The 21,935-nt window shown below is 56.0% G+C and overlaps 1 protein-coding gene across 1 annotated transcript in view; it reads right to left on the bottom strand.

The window, feature by feature from the left end:
- The window catches only part of otud7b (OTU deubiquitinase 7B), a 52,056-nt gene extending 30,580 nt beyond the window's left edge, over nucleotides 1–21,476 (bottom strand). Inside the window, exons 1-2 of the mRNA XM_070868517.1 lie at nucleotides 21,375–21,476; nucleotides 14,256–14,354 (exon numbers count right to left, since the gene is read on the bottom strand). The gene's annotated coding sequence lies outside the window, so the exon portion shown is untranslated. The remainder of the gene's footprint in view (nucleotides 1–14,255; nucleotides 14,355–21,374) is intronic.
- Between the last annotated feature and the right edge of the window lie 459 nt (nucleotides 21,477–21,935).

Genomic DNA, 21,935 nt, shown 5'->3' with positions numbered 1-21,935 from the left:
GTAGCGACTGAGCCAGTCTCCTGCTCTCCTCCAGACACCGACTCCTGCCCACAGCAGGTAATTATCGAATGGTCACTCCTCATCACATATTCAACCAAGGAATGCAGCACAGCACAGCCCTATCCTGTGCTGGGGAAGATAGGAGCAGGAGGAGGCCATTCAGCCCCTCGAGCCTGATCCGCCATTTAATGAGATCACGGCTGATCTGTGTCGTAACTCCATCCACCCGCCTCGATTCTCACTGAACGGCAGAACAGGCTCGAGGGGCTGAATGGGCCTCCTCCTGTTCCTGTGTAACAGGCTCGAGGGGCTGAATGGGCCTCCTCCTGTTCCTGTGTAACAGGCTCGAGGGGCTGAATGGGCCTCCTCCTGTTCCTGTGTAACAGGCTCGAGGGACGAACGGCCTCCTCCTGTCCCTGTGTAACAGGCTCGAGGGGCTGAATGGGCCTCCTCCTGTTCCTGTGTAACAGGCTCAAGGGGCTGAATGGACCTCGGCTCGAGGGGCTGAATGGACCTCCTCCTGTTCCTGTGTAACAGGCTCGAGGGGCTGAATGGGCCTCCTCCTGTTCCTGTGTAACAGGCTCGAGGGGCTGAATGGCCTCCTCCTGTCCGTGTAACAGGCTCGAGGGGCTGAATGGCCTCCTCCTGTCCCTGTGTAACAGGCTCGAGGAGCTGAATGGACCTCCTCCTGTCCGTGTAACAGGCTCGAGGGGCTGAATGGCCTCCTCCTGTCCGTGTAACAGGCTCGAGGGGCTGAATGGCCTCCTCCTGTTCCTGTGTAACAGGCTCGAGGGGCTGAATGGCCTCCTCCTGTTCCTGTGTAACAGGCTCGAGGGGCTGAATGGCCTCCTCCTGTTCCTGTGTAACAGGCTCGAGGGGCTGAATGGCCTCCTCCTGTTCCTGTGTAACAGGCTCGAGGGGCTGAATGGGCCTCCTCCTGTCCCTGTGTAACAGGCTCGAGGGGCTGAATGGCCTCCTCCTGTCCCTGTGTAACAGGCTCGAGGGGGAACGGCCTCCTCCTGTCCCTGTGTAACAGGCTCGAGGGGGAACTGCCTCCTCCTGTCCCTGTGTAACAGGCTCGAGGGACGAACGGCCTCCTCCTGTTCCTGTGTAACAGGCTCGAGGGGGAACGGCCTCCTCCTGTTCCTGTGTAACAGGCTCGAGGGGCTGAATGGCCTCCTCCTGTTCCTGTGTAACAGGCTCGAGGGACGAACGGCCTCCTCCTGTTCCTGTGTAACAGGCTCGAGGGGCTGAATGGCCTCCTTCTGTTCCTGTGTAACAGGCTCGAGGGGCTGAATGGCCTCCTCCTGTTCCTGTGTAACAGGCTCGAGGGGCTGAATGGGCCTCCTCCTGTTCCTGTGTAACAGGCTCGAGGGGCTGAATGGGCCTCCTCCTGTTCCTGTGTAACAGGCTCGAGGGGCTGAATGGCCTCCTCCTGTTCCTGTGTAACAGGCTCGAGGGGCTGAATGGGCCTCCTCCTGTTCCTGTGTAACAGGCTCGAGGGGCTGAATGGCCTCCTCCTGTTCCTGTGTAACAGGCTCGAGGGGCTGAATGGGCCTCCTCCTGTTCCTGTGCAACAGGCTCGAGGGGCTGAATGGCCTCCTCCTGTTCCTGTGTAACAGGCTCGAGGGGCTGAATGGGCCTCCTCCTGTCCGTGTAACAGGCTCGAGGGGCTGAATGGGCCTCCTCCTGTCCGTGTAACAGGCTCGAGGGACGAACGGCCTCCTCCTGTCCGTGTAACAGGCTCGAGGGGCTGAATGGGCCTCCTCCTGTCCGTGTAACAGGCTCGAGGGGCTGAATGGGCCTCCTCCTGTCCGTGTAACAGGCTCGAGGGACGAACGGCCTCCTCCTGTCCGTGTAACAGGCTCGAGGGACGAACGGCCTCCTCCTGTCCCTGTGTAACAGGCTCGAGGGACGAACGGCCTCCTCCTGTCCGTGTAACAGGCTCGAGGGGGAACGGCCTCCTCCTGTCCGTGTAACAGGCTCGAGGGACGAACGGCCTCCTCCTGTCCCTGTGTAACAGACTCGAGGGGCTGAATGGCCTCCTCCTGTCCCTGTGTAACAGGCTCGAGGGGCTGAATGGACCTCCTCCTGTCCCTGTGTAACAGGCTCGAGGGGCTGAATGGCCTCCTCCTGTCCCTGTGTAACAGGCTCGAGGGGCTGAATGGGCCTCCTCCTGTTCCTGTGTAACAGGCTCGAGGGACGAACGGCCTCCTCCTGTCCCTGTGTAACAGGCTCGAGGGACGAACGGCCTCCTCCTGTCCCTGTGTAACAGGCTCGAGGGGCTGAATGGCCTCCTCCTGTTCCTGTGTAACAGGCTCGAGGGGCTGAATGGGCCTCCTCCTGTTCCTGTGTAACAGGCTCGAGGGACGAACGGCCTCCTCCTGTCCCTGTGTAACAGACTCGAGGGACGAACGGCCTCCTCCTGTCCCTGTGTAACAGACTCGAGGGACGAACGGCCTCCTCCTGTCCCTGTGTAACAGGCTCGAGGGACGAACGGCCTCCTCCTGTCCCTGTGTAACAGGCTCGAGGGGCTGAATGGCCTCCTCCTGTCCGTGTAACAGGCTCGAGGGGGAACGGCCTCCTCCTGTTCCTGTGTAACAGGCTCGAGGGACGAACGGCCTCCTCCTGTCCCTGTGTAACAGACTCGAGGGACGAACGGCCTCCTCCTGTCCCTGTGTTATGGTGCAGTGCGGAGAGATATGCGCAGCATCTGTCAAAAGGCAAAGTTGGGGTCCGTGCAGCTGGCTGTGCTGTGTATAGTGTGTGCAGATAACGGGAGCTACAGACCCACTAATCCGGCCCTGGGTACACACGGCCTTTCCGCAACTGCATGCCAGAGTTAAATATCTCACATGTGTCACTCATGCGACCACAAACATGCCGGAATGTGCCGGTGGAGGGCGGAGTTCAGGAGGGAAAGCTACAGACAATGCTGAGCTTCCTGTTGGCACGGTCTGTCCCATTCTCTGTCACCGGCGGTCTCAGTAAAGAGAGATTCTCTCCCCCCGCCCCTCGAACTGCGCCCAGCGCTCGTGCCCGCCACACTCGGGGCGACAGACACCCGTCTTATTCCTCCCCCAGTGAGGTTTTAAGGGCGGAGTAATGCAGCATCGAGTGCGGGAGGCAGGCTCCTCACCTCCACTCACTGCAGCTCCCGGGGATTCCACACACACCTCCCCAGCTGTCTCCAGTACCCGCTGTCACACACAGAGGGGAGAAGGGAGAGGGAGGTGGGGGGGGAGCGAGTAGCAACATTCAGCGGCATACAACAACGGAAGTTAATGAGCCTTAAAGTCCAGGCCCCGCCCCAAGGAATCTTGACCCAGAGAGCGGTGAGAATGTGGCGCTCGCTGCCACAGGGAGGGGTTGAGGCGAATAGTGTAAATACATTTAGTGACAGTTAGATAAGCCCGTGAGGGGAGAGAGGGGTATGCTGATAGATTTAGATGAGGAAAGACAGGAGGAGGCTCGAGTGGAGCAGAAACGCCGGCACGGACTGGTTGGGCCGTGTGGACTGTTTCTGGGCCGTATATTCAGGCTCACTCGGATTTACTGACAGTCTTCCAGTAAATTCACTTTTAGCAAAGGGTCAGTTCTAGGGTGGGTAAATGCATCTCTCGGGATACTGCGCCTTCATAAGCTCTGGGCCTATCCCCGGTCTGTGCTGGGTAACTGGCCCAGACAGACACAGTCCCCACATCGGGTCAGTGTTATAATGACAGCGGTTAGAAAACCGGTCCGGTTGCCGACTGGAGAGAGGGAGGGGGAAGGAGAGGGAGAGGCAGAGAGACAGACAAATGGGGAGAGGGACAGAGAGACACAGGAACAGGGGGGGGGGGGGGTGTGTGGAGAATAAAGAGAGCGAGCGAGCCGGGGAGAGAGCGGGGGAGAGAGCGAGCCAGCCAGCGAGCCGGGGAGAGAGCGCGCGCGAGAGAGAGAGAGAGAGAGAGAGAGAGCGCGCGCGCGAGCGAGAGAGAGAGAGAGAGAGAGAGAGAGCGCGAGAGCGCGAGAGAGCGCGAGAGAGAGAGAGAGAGAGAGAGAGAGAGAGAGAGCGCGAGAGAGAGAGAGCGCGAGAGAGCGATCACCGAGACGATGCCAGGGTGGCACAGACCCACTTTGCCCATCCCACGGTCTGCCAGGGAGGAAGGAGAGACGGGAGGAAAGACTTGGGTTAATACCGCGCGTTTCACGCCCACCATGACACGGGAGAACGGGTCCGTGCTCCACTGAGCAAGGCTTCCCCGTGGGAGGTGAGGGTAAGTAGGCCTTGCTGCTCTGACACAGCAGGGAGCTGCAGTCACTGTGAACACGCCCCAGCCCGACAGCATTCCTCCAGTCAATACATGTGGGTGCTTTACACTGCAACACTGTGCCCCACCACAGGCTGTGGGACAAGGATCCCAGCATTGGTGCACACACTGACCACTAACCACCCCTCCCTAAGCTGCAGCTGAAAGTACGGTGTGTATTTGCAGTGCCGGTGAGTCAGACAGTCTGGGCGAAGGCCCGACACAGCTTATGTACATATACCACAGGGAGCAGAAACTGCAACAGCTCAGGGGACTGCAAGAAAAGGCAGGAAGTCAAGCCCAGCTCAAAATAAAACTCTGTCTGCATGTGAGGTCATTGAAATAAAGCAGCCTTCGCCCAGTGTGGGTTTGAGACAGCAGGCCCTGGGTCACAGCTACATCCGACCCGAGGGAGGAGCCTGTGGGTTATATTCTCCAAAACCTCGCTCGTACTGGGGTACAGACCACACTCCCCGAGGCTCGCTCCCCGACCCTCGCTCATAGTGGGGTACAGACCACACTCCCCGAGCCTCGCTCCCCGACCCTCGCTCGTACTGGGGTACAGACCACAATCCCCGAGCCTCGCTCCCCGACCCTCGCTCGTACTGGGGTACAGACCCACACTCCCCGACCCTCGCTCATACTGGGGTACAGACCCACACTCCCCGAGCCTCGCTCGTACTGGGGTACAGACCCACACTCCCCGACCCTCGCTCATACTGGGGTACAGACCACACTCCCCGAGCCTCGCTCCCCGATCCTCGCTCGTACTGGGGTACAGACCCAAACTCCCCGACCCACACTTCCCGACCCTCGCTCGTACTGGGGTACAGACCACACTCCCCGACCCTCGCTCGTACTGGGGTACAGACCCACACTCCCCGACCCTCGCTCATACTGGGGTACAGACCACACTCCCCGACCCTCGCTCGTACTGGGGTACAGACCCACACTCCCGACCCACACTTCCCGACCCTCGCTCGTACTGGGGTACAGACCACACTCCCCGACCCTCGCTCGTACTGGGGTACAGACCACACTCCCCGACCCTCGCTCGTACTGGGGTACAGACCCACACTCCCCGACCCTCGCTCGTACTGGGGTACAGACCACACTCCCCGAGGCTCGCTCCCCGACCCTCGCTCATACTAGGGTACAGACCCACACTCCCCGACCCTCGCTCGTACTGGGGTACAGACCCACACTCCCCGACCCACACTTCCCGACCCTCGCTCGTACTGGGGTACAGACCACTCCCCGACCCTCGCTCGTACTGGGGTACAGACCCACACTCCCCGACCCTCGCTCGTACTGGGGTACAGACCCACACTCCCCGACCCTCGCTCGTACTGGGGTACAGACCCACACTTCCCGACCCTCGCTCGTACTGGGGTACAGACCCACACTCCCCGACCCTCGCTCGTACTGGGGTACAGACCCACACTCCCCGACCCTCGCTCGTACTGGGGTACAGACCCACACTCCCCGACCCTCGCTCGTACTGGGGTACAGACCACACTCCCCGACCCTCGCTCGTACTGGGGTACAGACCCACACTCCCCGAGCCTCGCTCGTACTGGGGTACAGACCCACATTCCCCGAGCCTCGCTCGTACTGGGGTACAGACCCACACTCCCCGACCCTCGCTCGTACTGGGGTACAGACCCACACTCCCCGACCCTCGCTCGTACTGGGGTACAGACCCACACTCCCCGAGCCTCGCTCGTACTGGGGTACAGACCCACACTCCCCGACCCTCGCTCGTACTGGGGTACAGACCCACACTCCCCGACCCTCGCTCGTACTGGGGTACAGACCCACACTCCCCGACCCTCGCTCGTACTGGGGTACAGACCCACACTCCCCGAGCCTCGCTCGTACTGGGGTACAGACCCACACTCCCCGACCCTCGCTCATACTGGGGTACAGACCCACACTCCCCGACCCTCGCTCGTACTGGGGTACAGACCCACACTCCCCGAGCCTCGCTCGTACTGGGGTACAGACCCACACTCCCCGAGCCTCGCTCGTACTGGGGTACAGACCACACTCCCCGAGCCTCGCTCCCCGACCCTCGCTCATACTGGGGTACAGACCCACACTCCCCGACCCTCGCTCCCCGACCCTCGCTCATACTGGGGTACAGACCCACACTCCCCGACCCTCGCTCGTACTGGGGTACAGACCCACACTCCCCGAGCCTCGCTCGTACTGGGGTACAGAACCACACTCCCCGACCCTCGCTCGTACTGGGGTACAGAACCACACTCCCCGACCCTCGCTCGTACTGGGGTACAGACCACTCCCCGACCCTCGCTCGTACTGGGGTACAGACCCACACTCCCGACCCACACTTCCCGACCCTCGCTCGTACTGGGGTACAGACCCACACTCCCCACCCTCGCTCGTACTGGGGTACAGACCCACACTCCCCGACCCTCGCTCGTACTGGGGTACAGACCCACACTCCCCGACCCTCGCTCGTACTGGGGTACAGACCCACACTCCCCGACCCTCGCTCGTACTGGGGTACAGACCCACACTCCCCGACCCTCGCTCGTACTGGGGTACAGACCCACACTCCCCGACCCTCGCTCGTACTGGGGTACAGACCCACACTCCCCCACCCTCGCTCGTACTGGGGTACAGACCACACTCCCCGACCCTCGCTCGTACTGGGGTACAGACCCACACTCCCCGAGCCTCGCTCGTACTGGGGTACAGACCCACACTCCCCGAGCCTCGCTCGTACTGGAGCACAGACCCACACTCCCCCACCCTCGCTCGTACTGGGGTACAGACCCACACTCCCCGACCCTCGCTCGTACTGGGGTACAGACCCACACTCCCCCACCCTCGCTCGTACTGGGGTACAGACCACACTCCCCGACCCTCGCTCGCACTGGGTTCCGGTTCCACACACTCCACAAGGAGAGGGAGAGGCATGTGACCACACACACACACACACACACACACACACACACCCTGGGTGTGAACTCCAGTGCCAGTGACACACAACACTGAACACTGAACAAACATGCACAACCCGAAACTGCCACAACAGGATTGACCTCGCACACTGGCTGAACATTCGAACAGGATCAGTGCGTGGTATAGCAGCTCCCGTGTCCCACAAAGCACACTGAGACGACGGCCCATGGGGTGGGTCTCGGGTGCTGTTGATTGAGGGAGCGAGCGATGCTGGGCGATGTACGGGGCGAATACTCTGCCCTTTCAGTAAGGACCCGGCACCTGGTGTTGGGGATTCACCTGTGGCCGTGAGGGGGATAACGCATCCAGGATTGCAGCTTCCGGAAGCCATGGGGAGAAGGAAAGCAGGTAGCGAGTGCAGCTCCTCTCCCGGGGTAAACGCCGCACACCCCAAGAGAAGCTCAGCTTCATCACCCAGTACATCACTGAAAGCTGCCCCTCCCTCCCTGAAGGACGGAGAATGCAGCAAGGGAGCACCAGTTCATTTCACCTGAAGCCACACTTTAAAAACACATCACAACCAGGGCCCCGAAACCCAACACTCGAGCACGCCAAACCCCCAACATCAACCTCGAGTCTTTCTGCTAAAGTGGCCCCTCACCCCACTTCATCTGGCACAGCCTTCCCGACCTGTACCCCCCAGTACTGTACCCCCCAGTACTGTACCCCCCAGTACTGTACCCACCAGTACTGTACCCCAGTGTTATACAGTGACAGACCTGTACCCCCCAGTACTGTACCCCCAGACCTGTACCCCCCAGTACTGTACCCACCAGTACTGTACCCCAGTGTTATACAGTGACAGACCTGTACCCCCCAGTACTGTACCCCAGTGTTATACAGTGACAGACCTGTACCCACCAGTACTGTACCCCCAGACCTGTACCCCCCAGTACTGTACCCCCAGACCTGTACCCACCAGTACTGTACCCCCAGACCTGTACCCCCCAGTACTGTACCCCCAGACCTGTACCCCCCAGTACTGTACCCCCAGACCTGTACCCCCCAGTACTGTACCCCCAGACCTGTACCCCCAGACCTGTACCCCCCAGTACTGTACCCCCAGACGTGTACCCACCAGTACTGTACCCCCAGACCTGTACCCCCCAGTACTGTACCCCCAGACGTGTACCCACCAGTACTGTACCCCCCAGTACTGTACCCCAGTGTTATACAGTGACAGACCTGTACCCCCCAGTACTGTACCCCAGTGTTATACAGTGACAGACCTGTACCCACCAGTACTGTACCCCAGTGTTATACAGTGACAGACCTGTACCCCCCAGTACTGTACCCCCAGATGTGTACCCCCCAGTACTGTACCCCCCAGTACTGTACCCCGCAGTACTGTACCCCAGTGTTATACAGTGACAGACCTGTACCCACCAGTACTGTACCCCAGTGTTAGTGACAGACCTGTACCCACCAGTACTGTACCCCAGTGTTATACAGTGACAGACCTGTACCCACCAGTACTGTTCCCAGTGTTAATACAGTAACAGACCTGTACCCACCAGTACTGTACCTCAGTGTTATACAGTGACAGACCTGTACCCACCAGTACTGTACCCCAGTGTTATACAGTGACAGACCTGTACCCACCAGTACTGTACCCCAGTGTTATACAGTGACAGACCTGTACCCACCAGTACTGTACCCCAGTGTTAATACAGTGACAGACCTGTACCCACCAGTACTGTACCCCAGTGTTATACAGTGACAGACCTGTACCCACCAGTACTGTACCCCAGTGTTATACAGTGACAGACCTGTACCCCAGTGTTATACAGTGACAGACCTGTACCCACCAGTACTGTACCCCAGTGTTATACAGTGACAGACCTGTACCCACCAGTACTGTACCCCAGTGTTATACAGTGACAGACCTGTACCCACCAGTACTGTACCCCAGTGTTATACAGTGACAGACCTGTACCCACCAGTACTGTACCCCAGTGTTATACAGTGACAGACCTGTACCCACCAGTACTGTACCACAGTGTTATACAGTGACAGACCTGTACCCACCAGTACTGTACCCCAGTGTTATACAGTGACAGACCTGTACCCACCAGTACTGTGCCCCAGTGTTATACAGTGACAGACTTGTACCCACCAGGACTGTGCCCCAGTGTTATCCAGTGACAGACCTGTACCCACCAGTACTGTACCCCAGTGTTATACAGTGACAGACCTGTACCCACCAGTACTGTACCCCAGTGTTATACAGTGACAGACCTGTACCCACCAGTACTGTACCCCAGTGTTATACAGTGACAGACCTGTACCCACCAGTACTGTACCCTAGTGTTATACAGTGACAGACCTGTACCCACCAGTACTATACCCCAGTGTTATACAGTGACAGACCTGTACCCACCAGTACTGTACCCCAGTGTTATACAGTGACAGACCTGTACCCACCAGTACTGTACCCCAGTGTTATACAGTGACAGACCTGTACCCACCAGTACTGTACCCCAGTGTTATACAGTGACAGACCTGTACCCCCCAGTACTGTACCCCAGTGTTATACAGTGACAGACCTGTACCCACCAGTACTGTACCCCAGTGTTATACAGTGACAGACCTGTACCCACCGGTACTGTACCCCAGTGTTATACAGTGACAGACCTGTACCCACCAGTACTGTACCCCAGTGTTATACAGTGACAGACCTGTACCCACCAGTACTGTACCCCAGTGTTATACAGTGATAGACCTGTACCCACCAGTACTGTACCCCAGTGTTATACAGTGACAGACCTGTACCCACCAGTACTGTGCCCCAGTGTTATACAGTGACAGACCTGTACCCACCAGGACTGTGCCCCAGTGTTATCCAGTGACAGACCTGTACCCACCAGTACTGTACCCCAGTGTTATACAGTGACAGACTTGTACCCACCAGTACTGTACCCCAGTGTTATAGTGACAGACCTGCACCCACCAGTACTGTACCCCAGTGTTATACAGTGACAGACCTGCACCCACCAGTACTGTACCCCAGTGTTATACAGTGACAGACCTGTACCCACCAGTACTGTACCCTAGTGTTATACAGTGACAGACCTGTACCCACCAGTACTGTACCCCAGTGTTATACAGTGACAGACCTGTACCCACCAGTACTGTACCCCAGTGTTATACACTGACAGACCTGTACCCCCCAGTACTGTACCCCAGTGTTATACAGTGACAGACCTGTACCCACCAGTACTGTACCCCAGTGTTATACAGTGACAGACCTGTACCCCCCAGTACTGTACCCCAGTGTTACAGTGACAGACCTGTACCCACCAGTACTGTACCCCAGTGTTATACAGTGACAGACCTGTACCCACCAGTACTGTACCCCAGTGTTATACAGTGACAGACCTGTACCCACCAGTACTGTACCCCCGTGTTATACAGTGACAGACCTGTACTCACCAGTACTGTACCCCAGTGTTATACAGTGACAGACCTGTACCCACCAGTACTGTACCCCAGTGTTATACAGTGACAGACCTGTACCCCCCAGTACTGTACCCCAGTGTTATACAGTGACAGACCTGTACCCACCAGTACTGTACCCCAGTTATACAGTGACAGACCTGTACCCCCCAGTACTGTACCCCAGTGTTATACAGTGACAGACCTGTACCCCCCAGTACTGTACCCCAGTGTTATACAGTGACAGACCTGTACCCACCAGTACTGTACCCCAGTGTTATACAGTGACAGACCTGTACCCACCAGTACTGTACCCCAGTGTTATACAGTGACAGACCTGTACCCACCAGTACTGTACCCCAGTGTTATACAGTGACAGACCCATACCCACCAGTACTGTACCCCAGTGTTATACAGTGACAGGCCTGTACCCACCAGTACTGTACCCCCGTGTTACACAGTGACAGACCTGTACCCACCAGTACTGTACCCCAGTGTTATACAGTGACAGACCTGTACCCACCAGTACTGTACCCCAGTGTTATACAGTGACAGACCTGTACCCACCAGTACTGTACCCCAGTGTTAGTGACAGACCTGTACCCACCAGTACTGTACCCCAGTGTTATACAGTGACAGACCTGTACCCACCAGTACTGTACCCCAGTATTATACAGTGACAGACCTGTACCCACCAGTACTGTACTTCAGTGTGATAGTGACAGACCTGTACCCACCAGTTCTGTACCCCAGTGTTATACAGTGACAGACCTGTACCCACCAGTACTGTATCCCAGTGTTATACACTGACAGACCTGCACCCACCAGTACTGTACCCCAGTGTTATACAGTGACAGACCTGTACCCACCAGTACTGTACCCGTGTTATACAGTGACAGACCTGTACCCACCAGTACTGTACCCCAGTGTTATACAGTGACAGACCTGTACCCACCAGTACTGTACCCCAGTGTTATACAGTGACAGACCTGTACCCACCAGTACTGTACCGTGTTATACAGTGACAGACCTGTCCCCACCAGTACTGTACCCCAGTGTTATACAGTGACAGACCTGTACCCACCAGTACTGTACCCAGCAGTACTGTACCCCAGTGTTATACAGTGACAGACCTGTACCCACCAGTACTGTACCCAGCAGTACTGTACCCCAGTGTTATACAGTGACAGACCTGTACCCACCAGTACTGTACCCCAGTGTTATACAGTAACAGACCTGTACCCAGCAGTACTGTACCCCAGTGTTATACAGTGACAGACCTGTACCCATCAGTACTGTACCCCAGTGTTATACAGTAACAGACCTGTACCCAGCAGTACTGTACCCGTGTTATACAGTGACAGATCTGTACCCACCAGTACTGTACCCCAGTGTTATACAGTAACAGACCTGTACCCACCAGTACTGTACACCAGTGTTATGCAGTAACAGACCTGTACCCAACAGCACTGTACCCGTGTTATACAGTAACAGACCTGTACCCTAGTGTTATACAGTGACAGACCAGTGCCCACCAGTACTGTACCCGTGTTTTACAGTGACAGACCTGTACCCACCAGTACTGTACCCCAGTGTTATACAGTGACAGACCTGCACCCACCAGTACTGTACCCCAGTGTTATACAGTGACAGACCTGTACCCACCAGTACTGTACCCAAGTGTTATACAGCGACAGACCTGTACCCACCAGTACTGTACCCCAGTGTTATACAGTGACAGACCTGTACCCACCAGTACTGTACCCCAGTGTTAGTGACAGACCTGTACCCACCAGTACTGTACCCCAGTGTTATACAGTGACAGACCTGTACCCACCAGTACTGTACCCCAGTATTATACAGTGACAGACCTGTACCCACCAGTACTGTACTTCAGTGTGATAGTGACAGACCTGTACCCACCAGTTCTGTACCCCAGTGTTATACAGTGACAGACCTGTACCCACCAGTACTGTACCTCAGTGTTATACGGTGACAGACCTGTACCCACCAGTACTGTATCCCAGTGTTATACACTGACAGACCTGCACCCACCAGTACTGTACCCCAGTGTTATACAGTGACAGACCTGTACCCACCAGTACTGTACCCGTGTTATACAGTGACAGACCTGTACCCACCAGTACTGTACCCCAGTGTTATACAGTGACAGACCTGTACCCACCAGTACTGTACCCCAGTGTTATACAGTGACAGACCTGTACCCACCAGTACTGTACCGTGTTATACAGTGACAGACCTGTCCCCACCAGTACTGTACCCCAGTGTTATACAGTGACAGACCTGTACCCACCAGTACTGTACCCAGCAGTACTGTACCCCAGTGTTATACAGTGACAGACCTGTACCCACCAGTACTGTACCCAGCAGTACTGTACCCCAGTGTTATACAGTAACAGACCTGTACCCAGCAGTACTGTACCCCAGTGTTATACAGTGACAGATCTGTACCCACCAGTACTGTACCCCAGTGTTATACAGTAACAGACCTGTACCCACCAGTACTGTACCCCAGTGTTATAGTGACAGAACTGTACCTACCAGTACTGTACCCGTGTTATACAGTGACAGACCTGTACCCACCAGTACTGTACACCAGTGTTATGCAGTAACAGACCTGTACCCACCAGCACTGTACCCGTGTTATACAGTAACAGACCTGTACCCTAGTGTTATACAGTGACAGACCAGTGCCCACCAGTACTGTACCCGTGTTTTACAGTGACAGACCTGTACCCACCAGTACTGTACCCCAGTGTTATACAGTGACAGACCTGTACCCACCAGTACCGTACCCGTGTTATACAGTGACAGACCTGTAACCACCAGTACTGTACCCCAGTGTTATACAGTGACAGACCTGTACCCACCAGTACTGTACCCCAGTGTTATACAGTGACAGACCTGTACCCACCAGTACCAGACCTGTACCCACCAGTACTGTACCCGTGTTATACAGTAACAGACCTGTACCCCAGTGTTATACAGTGACAGACCAGTGCCCACCAGTACTGTACCCCAGTGTTATACAGTGACAGACCTGTACCCACCAGTACCAGACCTGTACCCACCAGTACTGTACCCCAGTGTTATACAGTACCAGACCTGTACCCACCAGTACTGTACCCCAGTGTTATACAGTGACAGACCTGTACCCACCAGTACTGTACCCCAGTGTTATACAGTGACAGACCTGTACCCCAGTGTTATGTCTGGGAGATTGTCACAGATCATGTGGACAGTGTAAGATTTTCAGCTGCCCTGTTGTCAGTGTGCACTGATTGGGCAATGACAGCACTGGGACACGATTGGATACGAAGTCCTGTCTCCTTGGGGTGAATGCTGAGATTAAATTCAGCATCTCTCCCTGGGCCAGAATTATTTTGTTTCTTTGAAATGAATGAGCTCTGGCATTGTACAAGGGAGAATGATTTGACACAGAGAGCTGGCCTTTACTTTATCCACTTTAGTTCAGGGCAAGGATGCAAGCTCCCAGTTTGAAATATTTAAGCTCACCGAGGGCTCTTGGTGTCTGACGTTCTGCTGTTGAGGATGAGTTAACGTGCTGTCCCTGCTCAGCGAGTAAACACTTCTTCCTTTTCAAACTTGTTTTTCCTGCATAGATTGAAATGATAAAAATGTTTCAGCACTGGGGAACAGATAGGACAGGGTAACTACACACAGGCAGGAAGGTCCAGCTCCACAGAGCCGGGGTTCACCGGGGAGCTGGGAGAACACACAGGCCTTCCACATCAATGAAAGGGTTTCGTATCCCTCCTTGCTCCTGACTTTACCACACGTCCCATTCTACCCGCATCGGAGAGGTGAAAGGCCAGCGAAACCGAAGACAGGATTTCCCCCCAACTCCCCGCCCCAGCTATCCCGGGACAGGTGCAAAGCCGGGAGGGTCCCGGGGACTCGAGCCCACGACACAAACCGTCCAACTTACAGACTGGGACATATCGGGTGTGGGAAATGCCGCACACGTGGGGCACGAGGCTCCTGTCTGAGCAAAGGCAGAGCACGTGGAAATTCAACCTGTACCCAACTTGTGCTGTAATACTGGGCCCTGTTCATCGATAGACTGCCCGACATGTTACTGCAAAGTGAGGTACCTGGGAATTGTTCCGAGTCCGAGTGGGGAGCACCCGGTGTGTCTTGAGAATGAAAGGGCCCCTCACCTCACGCCCCACCCCTCTCACTCCGCACGGCTCACTCCGCGTCCCTCACATCGCGCCCCTCCTCTCCCCTCGCCTCCCCCGACAAACACAGAAGTCATGACGCAAACAAAAGTGAGTTTAATCTCCCGGAGGCACAGACTTGGGTGATGGGACCGAAAAGCCCAGGTATTGGCGGAGACGGGGACAGGGGAGGGGGTGGGCAGAGAGCTGTTGTGTGAGGCTGTGTTCCAACCAAGCAACATTCACCCTACTCTCTCCGACCCCCACCATTCCCAAATTCCCCGCACAGCAACACAACCAAACAACAACCACCTGGTAGAAACATAGAAATTTACAGTACGGCCCAGCGTGTCCACGACAGGCGACCAAGAGCTACCCAGCCTAATCCCACTTTCCAGCTCTCGGTCCGTAACCCTGCAGGTTACAGCACTTCAGGTGCACATCCAGCGACTTTTAAATATGGTGAGGGTTTCTGCCTCTATTACCATTTTATGCAATGAGTTCCAGACCACCACCACCCTCTGGCTTAAACAATTGCCCCTCAAAATCCCCTCGAAACCGCCTACCAATTACTTTAAAAAATCTATGCCCCCTAGTTATTGACCCCTCTGCTAAGGGAAATATGTCCATCCCATCCACTCTATCCAGGCCCCTCATAATCTTAGTGTTGGAACAGAGCGGCCCAGGGAGAGGAGGAAGAACTAAAGCAGGCATTCTGATGAGGTTAGCGAAAGTGTTTCCTGGCATGGTGAGAAGCCCATTGATTTCCTCAATCACTGCCCTGTTTCACTGTCACCCACCGACCATCCCACACACAGTTACAAGACAATAGTAAACCTGCAATTGCTCACAGTGCCCACGCACTGAATGATGGAACGGGCAAAGTGCTGTGTTCAGCCCGGGTTTCAGCACCAAGTGTCACAGCAGGGACCGACAAAAACACCAAGCAGCGATCCCAGGGCCGAGTTAGTGTGTTCATACCCATTGGTGACCATCGCACACCATCCCGCCAGTACTGTACCCCAGTGTTATACAGTGACAGACCTGTACCCACCAGTACTGTACCCCAGTGTTATACAGTGACAGACCTGTACCCACCAGTACTGTACCCCAGTGTTAGTGACATACCTGTACCCACCAGTACTGTACCCCAGTGTTATACAGTGACAGACCTGTACCCACCAGTACTGTACCCCAGTGTTATACAGTGACAGACCTGTACCCACCAGTACTGTACCCCAGTGTTATACAGTGACAGACCTGTACCCACCAGTACTGTACCCCCGTGTTATACAGTGACAGACCTGTACCCACCAGTACTGTAACCCAGTGTTATACAGTGACAGACCTGTACCCACCAGTACTGTATCCCAGTGTTATAGTGACAGACCTGTACCCTCCAGTACTGTACCCCAGTGTTACAGTGACAGACCTGTACCCTCCAGTACTGTACCCCAGTGTTATACAGTGACAGACCTGTACCCACCTATACTGTACCCGTGTTATACAGTGACAGACCTGTACCCATCAATACTGTACCCCAGTGTTATACAGTGACATACCTGTACCCTCCAGTACTGTACCCGTGTTATACAGTGACAGACCTGTACCCACCAGTACTGTACCCGTGTTATACAGTGACAGACCTGTACCCACCAGTACTGTACCCCAGTGTTATACAGTGACAGACCTGTACCCATCAATACTGTACCTCAGTGTTATACAGTGACAGACCTGTACCCTCCAGTACTGTACCCCAGTGTTATACAGTGACAGACCTGTACCCACCTATACTGTACCCGTGTTATACAGTGACAGACCTGTACCCACCAGTACTGTACCCCAGTGTTACAGTGACAGACCTGTACCCATCAATACTGTACCTCAGTGTTATACAGTGACAGACCTGTACCAACCAATACTGTACCTGTGTTATACAGTGACATACCTGTACCCACCAGTACTGTACCCCCGTTATACAGTGACAGACCTGTACCCCCGTGTTATACAGTGACAGACCTATACCCACCAATACTGTACCCCAGTGTTATACAGTGACAGACCTGTACCCACCAGTACTGTACCCCAGTGTTATACAGTGACAGACCTGTACCCACCAGTACTGTATCCCAGTGTTATACAGTGACAGACCTGTACCCACCAGTACTGTACCCCAGTGTTATACAGTGACAGACCTGTACCCAGCAGTACTGTACACCAGTGACAGACCTGTACCCACCAGTACTGTACCCCAGTGTTAATACAGTGACAGACCTGTACCCACCAGTACTGTACCCCAGTGTTATACAGTGACAGACCTGTACCCACCAGTACTGTACCCCAGAGTTATACAGTGACAGACCTGTACCCACCAGTACTGTACCCCAGTGTTATACAGTGACACACCTGTACCCACCAGTACTGTACCCCAGTGTTAGTGACATACCTGTACCCACCAGTACTGTACCCCAGTGTTATACAGTGACAGACCTGTACCCACCAGTACTGTACCCCAGTGTTATACAGTGACAGACCTGTACCCACCAGTACTGTACCCCAGTGTTATACAGTGACAGACCTGTACCCACCAGTACTGTACCCCCGTGTTATACAGTGACAGACCTGTACCCACCAGTACTGTAACCCAGTGTTATACAGTGACAGACCTGTACCCACCAGTACTGTATCCGTGTTATAGTGACAGACCTGTACCCTCCAGTACTGTACCCCAGTGTTACAGTGACAGACCTGTACCCTCCAGTACTGTACCCCAGTGTTATACAGTGACAGACCTGTACCCACCTATACTGTACCCGTGTTATACAGTGACAGACCTGTACCCATCAATACTGTACCCCAGTGTTATACAGTGACATACCTGTACCCTCCAGTACTGTACCCGTGTTATACAGTGACAGACCTGTACCCACCAGTACTGTACCCGTGTTATACAGTGACAGACCTGTACCCACCAGTACTGTACCCCAGTGTTATACAGTGACAGACCTGTACCCATCAATACTGTACCTCAGTGTTATACAGTGACAGACCTGTACCCTCCAGTACTGTACCCCAGTGTTATACAGTGACAGACCTGTACCCACCTATACTGTACCCGTGTTATACAGTGACAGACCTGTACCCACCAGTACTGTACCCCAGTGTTATACAGTGACAGACCTGTACCCATCAATACTGTACCTCAGTGTTATACAGTGACAGACCTGTACCAACCAATACTGTACCTCAGTGTTATACAGTGACATACCTGTACCCACCAGTACTGTACCCCCGTTATACAGTGACAGACCTGTACCCCCGTGTTATACAGTGACAGACCTGTACCCACCAATACTGTACCCCAGTGTTATACAGTGACAGACCTGTACCCACCAGTACTGTACCCCAGTGTTATACAGTGACAGACCTGTACCCACCAGTACTGTATCCCAGTGTTATACAGTGACAGACCTGTACCCACCAGTACTGTACCCCAGTGTTATACAGTGACAGACCTGTACCCAGCAGTACTGTACACCAGTGACAGACCTGTACCCACCAGTACTGTACCCCAGTGTTAATACAGTGACAGACCTGTACCCACCAGTACTGTACCCCAGTGTTATACAGTGACAGACCTGTACCCACCAGTACTGTACCCCAGAGTTATACAGTGACAGACCTGTACCCACCAGTACTGTACCCCAGTGTTATACAGTGACACACCTGTACCCACCAGTACTGTACCCCAGTGTTAGTGACATACCTGTACCCACCAGTACTGTACCCCAGTGTTACAGTGACAGACCTGTACCCACCAGTACTGTACCCCAGAGTTATACAGTGACACACCTGTACACACCAGTACTGTACCCCAGTGTTAGTGACAGACATGTACCCACCAGTACTGTACCCCAGTGTTATACAGTGACAGACCTGTACCCACCAGTGCTGTACCCCAGTGTTATACAGTGACAGACCTGTACCCACCAGTACTGTACGCCAGTGTTATACAGTGACAGACCTGTACCCACCAGTACTGTACCCCAGTGTTATACAGTGACAGACCTGTACCCACCAGTACTGTATCCCAGTGTTATACAGTGACAGACCTGTACCCACCAGTACTGTACCCCAGTGTTATACAGTGACAGACCTGTACCCACCAGTACTGTACCCCAGTGTTATATAGTGACAGACCTGTACCCACCAATACTGTACCCCAGTGTTATACAGTGACAGACCTGTACACACCAGTACTGTACCCCCGTGTTATACAGTGACAGACCTGTACCCACCAGTACTGTACCCCAGTGTTATATAGTGACAGACCTGTACCCACCAGTACTGTCCCCCAGTGTTATACAGTGACAGACCTGTACCCACCAGTACTGTACCCCAGTGTTATACAGTGACAGACCTGTACACACCAGTACTGTACCCCCGTGTTATACAGTGACAGACCTGTACCCACCAGTACTGTACCCCAGTGTTATACAGTGACAGACCTGTACCCACCAGTACTGTACCCCAGTGTTATACAGTGACAGACCTGTACCCACCAGTACTGTACCCCAGTGTTATACAGTGACAGACCTGTACCCACCAGTACTGTACCCCAGTGTTATACAGTGACAGACCTGTACCCACCGGTACTGTACCCCAGTGTTATACAGTGACAGACCTGTACCCACCAGTACTGTACCCCAGTGTTATACAGTGACAGACCTGTACCCACCGGTACTGTACCCCAGTGTTATACACTGACAGACCTGTACCCACCAGTACTGTACCCCAGTGTTATACAGTGACAGACCTGTACCCACCAGTACTGTACCCCAGTGTTATACAGTGACAGACCTGTACCCACCAGTACTGTACCCCAGTGTTATACAGTGACAGACCTGTACCCACTAGTACTGTACCCCAGTGTTATACAGTGACAGAACTGTACCCGCCAGTACTGTCCCCCAGTGTTATACAGTGACAGACCTGTACCCACCAGTACTGTACCCCAGTGTTATACAGCAACAGACCTGTACCCACCAGTACTGTACCCCAGTGTTATACAGACCCAAGGGGTACAGTACTGCAACAACAGGTTCTGGAATTGTACGTCATGCAATTTAAGCAATAATTTCCCCCCCGTCGTGTAGCCCACACTGTGCGCCCGGTGGCAGTGCTTCAATCGGAACGCGGGGCACGGAGGACTAGACGGCTTTGCCGCAGTCAGCAGCCGGACGTTGACCGGGCCGGGTGAGTGGCACACCTCGGCGAGACGCAGGACCAAGGCCGCCGGGCACTGGCCGTGGGGCCTGTTATCGGGGGGGCTGGGGAACGAGCCACTTGTTGTGTTATTTTGGGGGAGGATGGGTGGGTGGGGGAAGAGGGGTGTGCGACCATTCCCCCCGCCAGACGGAGGGACGCCGGCCGAGCCTTGCCGCGGGCCTGGAGCACGAAGCCCCCTGCAGTCGAACATCCCGGGGGTCCAAGCCGCTGATTTTGGGGGGGGGGGGTTCAGGGGGGCAAAGAGGCATTAACCGGCGGTCCCCCGCCCCCCTTACTCTCCTACCCTCCCGCAGAGAGGGGCAGAGGCTGTGGGGGGAGTGGAGGGCGAGGGTGAGGGTGAGGGGAGGGTAGGGGAGGGGGAGGTGAGGCTCCCTCCCCCGGGGGAGGGGAGGGTGAGGGTGAGGGTGATGGTGAGGGTGATGGGAGAGGGAGGGGAGAGGGAGGGTGGGGGAGGGTAGGGGAGGGGAGGGGGAGGTGAGGCTCCCTCCCCTGGGGGAGAGGAGGGGAGGGTGAGATGAGGGGAGGGTGAGATGAGGGGAGGGTGAGATGAGGGGAGGGTGAGATGAGGGGAGGGTGAGATGAGGGGAGGGTGAGATGAGGGGAGGGTGAGGGGAGGATGAGGGTGAGGGGAGGATGAGGGTGAGGGGAGGATGAGGGTGAGGGGAGGATGAGGGTGAGGGGAGGATGAGGGTGAGGGGAGGATGAGGGGGAGGGGAGGATGAGGGGGAGGGGAGGGGGAGGGGGGGGAGAGGGGAGGGGGAGGGGGGGGAGAGGGGAGGTGAGGGGAGGGGAGGATGAGGGTGAGGGGAGGATGAGGGTGAGGGGAGGATGAGGGGGAGGGGAGGATGAGGGGAGATGAGGGGAGGGGGAGGGGGGGGAGGTGAGGGGAGGGGAGGGGGAGGGGAGGGGGAGGGGGAGGGGGAGGGGAGGGGGAGGCTCCCTCCCCCGGGGGAGAGGGAGGGTGGGGGAGAGGGGAGGTGAGGGGAGGGGAGGGGAGGGGAGGGTGAGGGTGAGGTGAGGGAGGGAGGGAAAGCTAAGGGGAGCACGGGGCCTGGGGATGGAGGAGGAGGCGGCCTCCCCTCAGCCTGAGCCTCAGAGCCTCTCCCTCGGGGCCGCGCGTCTAATCGAGGCCGAGGCCGAGGCCTTGCGACCCAGCGAACCTTACCCGGAGCCCGGGGCCTGGCGCGGCGCGGCGCGGCCCCCAGTCGGGCCGGCGGTGAGCGGGGCTGGGCTGAGCGGCGGTGCCAGCGCCTCACTGCGGCCTCCCTCTCTCCCCTCTCTCACCCACTGACTGACAGGCGCCGCCCGCCAATCACACGCCCGGTTGCCCCGGGTAACGCGGGTTTGGTGGGCCGCTGCGGCCAATCAACGCGCTCGGCGGTGGGGCGGGGCCAGGCAGGCGGAGGGGGTGGGGCCCCGGCTCGTCAGGAGCGAGGTGACAGCCACGCCGCTGACGTAATGGCAGAAGGGGGACAGTGCGTCTGACGTCATCACACTGGCTGTAGGTCTGACATCATCGCAGGCTGACGACATCGCTGCCAACTGCATGACGTCATACGTCTGACGTCATCCTACACATCCCCCGGGAGGACAGACGCACCAACGTTAGCGTCCTCGACCAGGCCGCCATCCCCAGCATCGAAGCACTGACCACACTCGACCAGCTCCGCTGGGCAGGGCCACATTGTCCGCACGTTCCCCCCCGACACGAGACTCCCCAAAGCGA

Source organism: Pristiophorus japonicus, chromosome 30 (genome assembly GCF_044704955.1).
Source record: "Pristiophorus japonicus isolate sPriJap1 chromosome 30, sPriJap1.hap1, whole genome shotgun sequence".
Classification (NCBI taxonomy): Eukaryota; Metazoa; Chordata; class Chondrichthyes; family Pristiophoridae; genus Pristiophorus; species Pristiophorus japonicus.
This window is presented reverse-complemented; position numbering and strand designations above follow the sequence as displayed.